The 7,500-nt window shown below is 39.7% G+C and overlaps 1 protein-coding gene across 3 annotated transcripts in view; it reads right to left on the bottom strand.

Annotated features, from left to right (window-relative positions):
- The window catches only part of sema6a (sema domain, transmembrane domain (TM), and cytoplasmic domain, (semaphorin) 6A), a 77,779-nt gene extending 74,611 nt beyond the window's left edge, over window positions 1–3,168 (bottom strand). For 2 of the 3 annotated variants that reach the window (XM_084086730.1, XM_084086731.1), the window contains exon 1: window positions 2,935–3,124. The gene's annotated coding sequence lies outside the window, so the exon portion shown is untranslated. Of the gene's footprint in view, window positions 1–2,934 lie in introns of all 3 variants that reach the window. The other variant, XM_084086732.1, reaches the window with a different exon arrangement.
- Window positions 3,169–7,500: the final 4,332 nt, after the last annotated feature.

The following is a 7,500-nucleotide window of genomic DNA, read 5'->3' as shown; positions in this document are numbered from 1 at the left end:
TAATAATCACGTAGAAAGGCGTTTTCCAGCTTCAAACACACATGCACTAATCCACTTAAATGTTCCAATTCCCGTGACGTTCCACGCAGAGCTCATGCATTACACATGACGAGTGAATCATGGATGAGAAGATCCACAGCGTTTCTGAGCCTGTGATTTACACTGCGCTCCTTTAACATAATTGAGTTCAATTCATCAATAATTCAGGCTGAGCGGATCCTCCTGGCCTTGACTGAGAGAGTGTAAACACACACACACACACACACACTCGCTGGTGTGACCAACAGCCATCAGTCGCGCTCAATGCCGTTCTCGTCCTCGGCTTTGTGTTCGTCAGATTCCCCTCATTACAGTCTCATCAGAACCCGCTCAATCCAGCGCTGGCGTCTCCGGTTCATCTTTTCAATTCTCTCTTTCAACACACCGTGAACAGAACACACACACACACACACACACTGTTCAACCCTTTCCTGATCGCCAACCAAAAAATACTGGGTTGTTTTAACCCAATTTTGGGGCAAATATGGACAAACCCAGCCATTGGGTTAAATTTTTTTATTATTATATTTTAACCCAACGTTTGGGTTTGTCCATATTTGCCCCAAAATTGGGTTAAAACAACCCAGTATTTTTTGGTTGGCGATCAGGAAAGGGTTGAACAGTGTGTGTGTGTGTGTGTGTGTGTGTGTGTGTGTTCTGTTCACGGTTTATCACTGAAAATGAACCAGTTGAGCTCAAACAAAACAGATTGTACGATCCAAGGCTCTCGTTTATAAAACTGTGTGTAGGATCCTCACTAAAAGTGTACGTACGGCAAAAAATATTCAGGCGTATAAAAGCGTGTGAACGCCAGAATCTGCGCAGAATTCCCTTTATAATCCCAGTCGGAGGAAGATTGTTCACATGCGTCTCCTGCCCGAAATAACCATATATGAGCTTAAAACGCCTCGTTTCACTATATCCTCATCTGCATATCATCTGCATATGCATATTCATCCACGTGATTCCATGTTTAACGGTACAAGACATCAGGAGAATATGAGATACGGATGTGCGTCACATTACATTAATAAAAATCATTTAGTAGCCGATCCTTGCCTTGCTTTTGAATAAATAAATAAAATAAAATAAAATACATTTCAGAAAAAGTTTTTCTCAATCTTTTCCACCGGCCAAACAGTATTTTTAATTGCTTTTTATTTTTAATGGAAACAGATTGTGCATTATTGATCATCATTTGCGTGAACATATTTCCTCAGAGCACGAGTTCTGCTGTTATCATGCGCTGAGCAAACATTAACACACAGCATTCCTCAGCGCATCCACTACTAATATTTCTATTTATTACAATATAAAAAACTTAAACTTAAACTTCTGTGTAATGATTTGATGTAATTTCTATTTAGGTGCTTAAGTCCATTAAATGAGAATGGCATATTTAATCTAAATGTGTATATCAGATGTAAAACATATTAATTGTATATATTTATGTAATAATGAATTGCCCCTCATTACAGTCCCATCATCAGAACCAGTGAACCCAGCGCTGTCGTCTCCGGTTTACCTTACAGTTTCACTCGGGTTTATCTTTTCAATTCTCTCTTTTCAACACACCGTGAACAGAACACACACACTGTTCAACGCTTTCCTGATCGCCAACCGTACAGGGTTTTCACTGAGCTCAAACAAAACAGATTATCCGAGGTCTTTCCTACACGGATCTCCATAAACCTTCAGTTATACGTGTAATAAAGCTGAGATTGAGGAAGACGGTCGTGTTCCAGATAAAACTGAGATCCTCCTGAAGACGACGAAGCCACGTGAACGTAAAGCGCTGATAGCTGAGGAATCTTGGCTCGGTGGGAACGCTGGCCGTCCGCCACTTCACAGGGAGAAGAACACAGAACCGACAGCAGACAATGAGATTAACCAACATTATTTTATTCTGTGCCACAAATCAAAGCGTTCTCTGCTGAGAGCGAGCGAGAGCTGTTTGCTGGACTAAACGCTGAAGCCCTGACCGCTGCGCACTGCAAACACGAGCGCTACTGCTAGATCAGTCCGTCGGGTCGCGCTCATTCAGGGATAACGGACACAGACACACCCTACACGACCCCAGGGGTCAGGGGTCACGGACACACCCTACACGACCCCAGGGGTCACGGACACACACGACCTCAGGCTCCGCACAATACCTGTTACACGCTTAAAAACAAATTAAGGCTCTTTATTGGCATTCCATGAAGAAATAACTTTAACATCAATGGAACCACTAAAGATTGTTTACAGCGGAAAACGTGCTTTAGAATATTAAAATCTTCTTTGTACACAGAAAAAGGGGTTCTTTTAAGAGCTGGGGATCCAGAAATGGTTCTTCTGCTACGACATCGCTGCGAAAACACCCGTTATTTAGTGTCAGTGAGAGACAGGAGAATACAATAATAATAATACTGAAAAACTTCAACCATCTGACTGTATCACATCATCTTCATCTTCATATTTTCATACGTGCGTCCATTCATAACTGCGCTTCGCACAGAACTACCCGTGAAACAACAATCACACATTTATTACATCGCTATGACATTTATTTCCGTTCCAACAATTATTTAATTTTACAGTAAATCGCGGGGATGTTGTTCTCATATTCAGCCCTGCCTGGCTTTAATAACGCACAGATAATTAATGAGTTTATGATGCATTAAACACACGGACGGCGGTAGAAGTTTAGCGGAGTGACGTCATAAACCCTCCGCGCCTTCGATACAAAGTAACGCGCGAGGAAAGGAAACAATAACGTTCTAAACATCATCATCATCATCATCATCATCATATATAATCATCATCAGAATAAACCCAGACCAGACGCGGCGGCGCGCGCGATCATATGGAAGAGCAGCGCGCGCTCAACTTGATTCTCTATTATATACATACCGCGTTTGACACGTTCCTCACATCGATAGATCCATCAGAAATCCCGATCACACCCGATCACTGATCGATCAATCCGCAGGAATATCACAGAAACAACGAAACGAACAATGAGCGGCTCATTCAGCTACACACACACACACACACACACGAGCGGCTGCTCATCCTATTAGAGATGAAGCTTTACTGAGCTGAGCTCACAGCAGCTGTCTCACACACACACACACACACACTCAGGGAGGAGCCTCGGTCTTCTGCGAGCTTTTGTTTCATCGGAGCTGCTGTCAGACGCGACATTCACCAGCACTATCACACACACACACACACACACACACCAACAGTGTGTTTACCTCACAATTAATACAGCACAAGCACGTGGAGTTAATTGCAATAGAACTAAGCTTCATCAGAGGGACTGACAGAAACTGATTCTTAATTTTATTATCATATTTATGTATTATTTTCTTTTTCCTTCTGTTTTTCCTTTAATTATATTGATGAAATATTGATGTCTTATAGCCTAAATAAAGATTCTTTATGAGCATCTTTCGTTTCATTATAACCGTTAAAGTCAAAATGGATCATTCTTATTTTTTATGGAATATTACAGTGTTTATTATAAATGAGTTATGGGTGCACATCATTATTGTGTTAATAATGTTGACTCAGAATAAGTTCCTCTTGCAGCATCTCTTCTCTCCTCTGATGATGTGGGCGGGGCAACTTGTCACTCACATGAGCTCAGCCAATAGCAAACCACAACCATCCAACCAATTCCCCACAGACACAATCAAGCCCCGCCCACATGTGCTCTTGTTCCAGAAGCTCCAGATAAAGTTAGTTTTGATTGATTCACTTCCGTTGTAAAGATCATTAGTTATTAACTTAGGGGCCGCTAACACACACCGTTCTAACAGAAAACAGCAGGTTTTAATTGATGCTTTAAAACCGTTTAATGTGAGAGAAGCTCTAATTGTTAAAGGTAATTCGTTCCAAAGTTTTGGAGCATAGACTGAAAAAGACAAATCTCCTTTAGTGTTCAAACGAGCTGAGATGAAGATCTACGTGATCTCTGAGGAGAATAAAAACTTAAAGGTTCTGATATATAAATAGGGGCAAGTCCATGTAGAGCTTTAAAGACGTAAATTAAAACCTTAGAATCAAATCTCTGTTTCTCAGGGAGCCGATGGAGAGAGGCCGGATAGGAGAGACGTGTTCCCCGTTCAGGGCACGAGCCGCAGCGCTGTGGACAATCTGTAATCGTGAGAGCGATGACTGAATAATTCCAGCATTCAAGACATTACAGTAATCAAGTCTTGAGGAAATAAAAGCCTGAATATCAGTCTCCAAATCCCTAAAGTAAAGGTGCTTTAACTTTGGAAGACGCTGGCCCTGAACACTGAAATCATCTGTGTGTCAAACTTTGCTGCGAAAACCCTATTTTGGAAGAGACGTGTGTGTAATGTGTGTGTCTGACCTCACTGTCCACCACAGTGACCCTTAGTAATGTGTGTGTGTGTGTGTGTGTGTGTGTGTGTTAAAACACTGTTGTATCAAATGTTCACACATGTTCTAATTTGTTAAACTGTTTATTTAGAATTAAGTTATGTTATAATATTTTATTATTCTATTAATTTGAGGTTTTTATTATTATTCTATGTATTCCAAGCTTTGGCAATATTGTATTATTTACAGTCATGCCAATAAAGCAATTTTTGAATTGAATTGAATTGAGGGACAGAGAGTGAGTGAGAGAGTGAGAGAGAGAGACAAGGAGGTGAAGTGAGAGAGTGTGAGAGAGAGGGAGAGAGAGTGAGAGAGAGAGAGTGAGAGAGAGAGAGAGAGTGAGAGAGAGAGAGAGTGAGAGAGAGAGAGAGAGACAAGGAGGTGAAGTGAGAGAGTGAGAGAGAGAGAGAGAGAGAGAGAGAGAGAGAGAGAGTGAGAGAGAGAGAGAGAGAGAGAGAGAGAGAGAGAGAGTGAGAGAGAGAGAGAGAGAGACAAGGAGGTGAAGTGAGTGAGTGAGAGAGGTGAAGCGGGGCGATCGGGGCCTCCCGGTCTTTGTGTGTGTGTGTGAATCTCCTCTCTGGTGGTCCTGTCATCTCAGCTCAGTGTGACCCCGAAACACAAGCTCATTCACACACACAGACACACACACACACACACACACACACACACACAACACTGTATATCTGCATCTGAGCGATCGGGAGCGTGGAATATAATGTGTGTTTATGTGTGTTTCTGCTGCAGTTTTTAATGTGTGTTTATGTGAGTTTCTGCGCTGCATTATTTCTCTGTCAGGATCTCCATCAGAACTGCAGTAATTACAGGGAGCAGCTTTAATGACCGTTCATCTCACAACGCCTGAGTAAAGATGAAGAACAAACCTACAGCACACACTGATGTGCACGACCACTGAGTGTGTTCCACAGGGAAATACCACAGCTCTCAATGTGTTTCTTCCCATTTCTTTGTAATTATTTGTGACATTTACTAGAAAGAGTAAAAAGTATCTGAGAAATTTGAATAATTGAATTGTTTCCCCAGTGCATAAACATTAAGCTGTTCAGGAAATGCTCATCCCAGAAAAAGAGTTGTTTTCAAAAAGGATCAAAAGGATGTTGCATGAAAATGTTAAAGTTCTGGGACTTGTGTGTCATCATGCACACAAACACCATCATGAAAATAATGCAATAAACAGCAATTTAACAACATAAAACCCTCATGTTCATAACTGATAACAGAAAACTCTGAAGAAACAATTATTAAAATTAAAAAACCATCAAAGTGTCACACAGAGAATTCTGAAGAAGGTCAATTTAGGTTTTCACTGTAAATTAAAGGTAGATTAACAGTATTTTACTGTAATAAATGTCAGGTTAGCTCTATTACAGTTCCCGCCTGAACTATAAACCAGTTAACAGGTTTTACTGTAGCATATTTACCATCTTCCCAGTTAAGATGACACTGATGTTCGTGTTACACTGACAGGAGAACAGCAGAATCTCTCAGTAACTCAGTTTCTGTTCATCATGTTACTGAGTTTCGCGTGTTTAATTTGCAGCCAGGCAACAGAATCCTGTGATATCTGATATTCACACAACAGAAGTGTTTATGTTTGCGCATAAAGTCATGATATTCAGTAGCCTAGGATATTCTGTGCAAGTCGAAACAAACTCAGACTCAGTGTAACAGAAGTCAAACATTAGGTTACACAGTATAATATATTCTCTTCAGGGTTTCCACAGGCCATATGCGCTGTTCTATTCATGATTCGGTCTTATATACTGACAAATCAAAAAACTTTCTGTGAAGAGCGCAAAACTAAGAAATCATACCTTGTACAGTATTTTCATGACTTCATGATTACTGTGATGCTTCTCCAGACTGTAGGCCTGTGTTGATTATGGTTGTCATTGTGGAATTTGAGGGAAATGTCATATCATTTCCAGTGTTTTATATCTTCCAAGATGAGTCTCTCCTTTTCCAGGTTTAGTGATCAAATATTCATGAGTAGCGGGACTTTGCTCCAATGAGGTTTCGGTGTGGGCGGGGCTACCTGTCGCACCGCAGCGCGTCATCAACCACGCTGATTTTAGCCTTTTTAATTATATATATAAAAAATGAGTTCTTGACAGTTTTATTTGGACACCGTGATACACTAGCATTCAAAAAATTGGGCTAAGAAACATTTAAAATAAGACCTATTTTATTAAGCAATGAAACATTAAACTGAGTAAACTGAACATTATAAAAAGAAATGTATAATGTTAAAAAATAATCTATTTCAGATAAATGCTGTTTCCTTGATCTTTTTACTCATTAAAGAATCCTGATAAATAAAATGTCAGTTTCCACAAAACTATGAATCAGCACAACTGTTTAACATTGATAATACATTACAGTTTTTCTCAATTGCTTTGGCACATTTTTCGAAACAGTCTTAACATTCTCTAAACTGTGAGTGCAAATGTCACTACTGTTTGCAGGAACTTCAAAACTTTATAGCAAGTCTGCAAAATGTAGTTACTCACCCAAAACATTTAATTCATGCTTCAAAACCTAGTTATTGTGTCAATAATTTGGCCAAGGCCACCAAAATCTAAAGTATTTTTGTCATTGTGTGAGCCACACTGGTCAAAATGTTTAGTTGTTTTTTCACCACAACAGTCAACCATGAAAATTAAGGGTTTAAACAAAAATCTCATATTTGTTGAGAAAAGTCAATAGTATGTAGAAGAAAAAAAAGGTCTATGAACAGTTGTATTTTTACAGTGTTTATTTTTGTACTTCATGTGTATATACACAATACAAGTGTATTTACTGTACATGTAAAGTAACTGACAAGAGTAACGAGATTTCACTTTACATTTCATATTTGTGTATTACCACAAATACACAAACAACAAATAACATTCATGGGAAAAAAACAAACAAATTATTCTTGGTGGACATCTTGTCGCTCACTTTGGTCAGGACAAAGATTTTCATCAACATCACATCTGATGTTTTCCATTGCCACACACCGTGGAAAAAATCTCCTTGAATGCCGCACCCATCCCCTGCAAT

This window comes from Abramis brama (assembly GCF_963993115.1).
Source record: "Abramis brama genome assembly, chromosome: 16".
NCBI classification, from domain to species: Eukaryota; Metazoa; Chordata; class Actinopteri; order Cypriniformes; family Leuciscidae; genus Abramis; species Abramis brama.
This window is presented reverse-complemented; position numbering and strand designations above follow the sequence as displayed.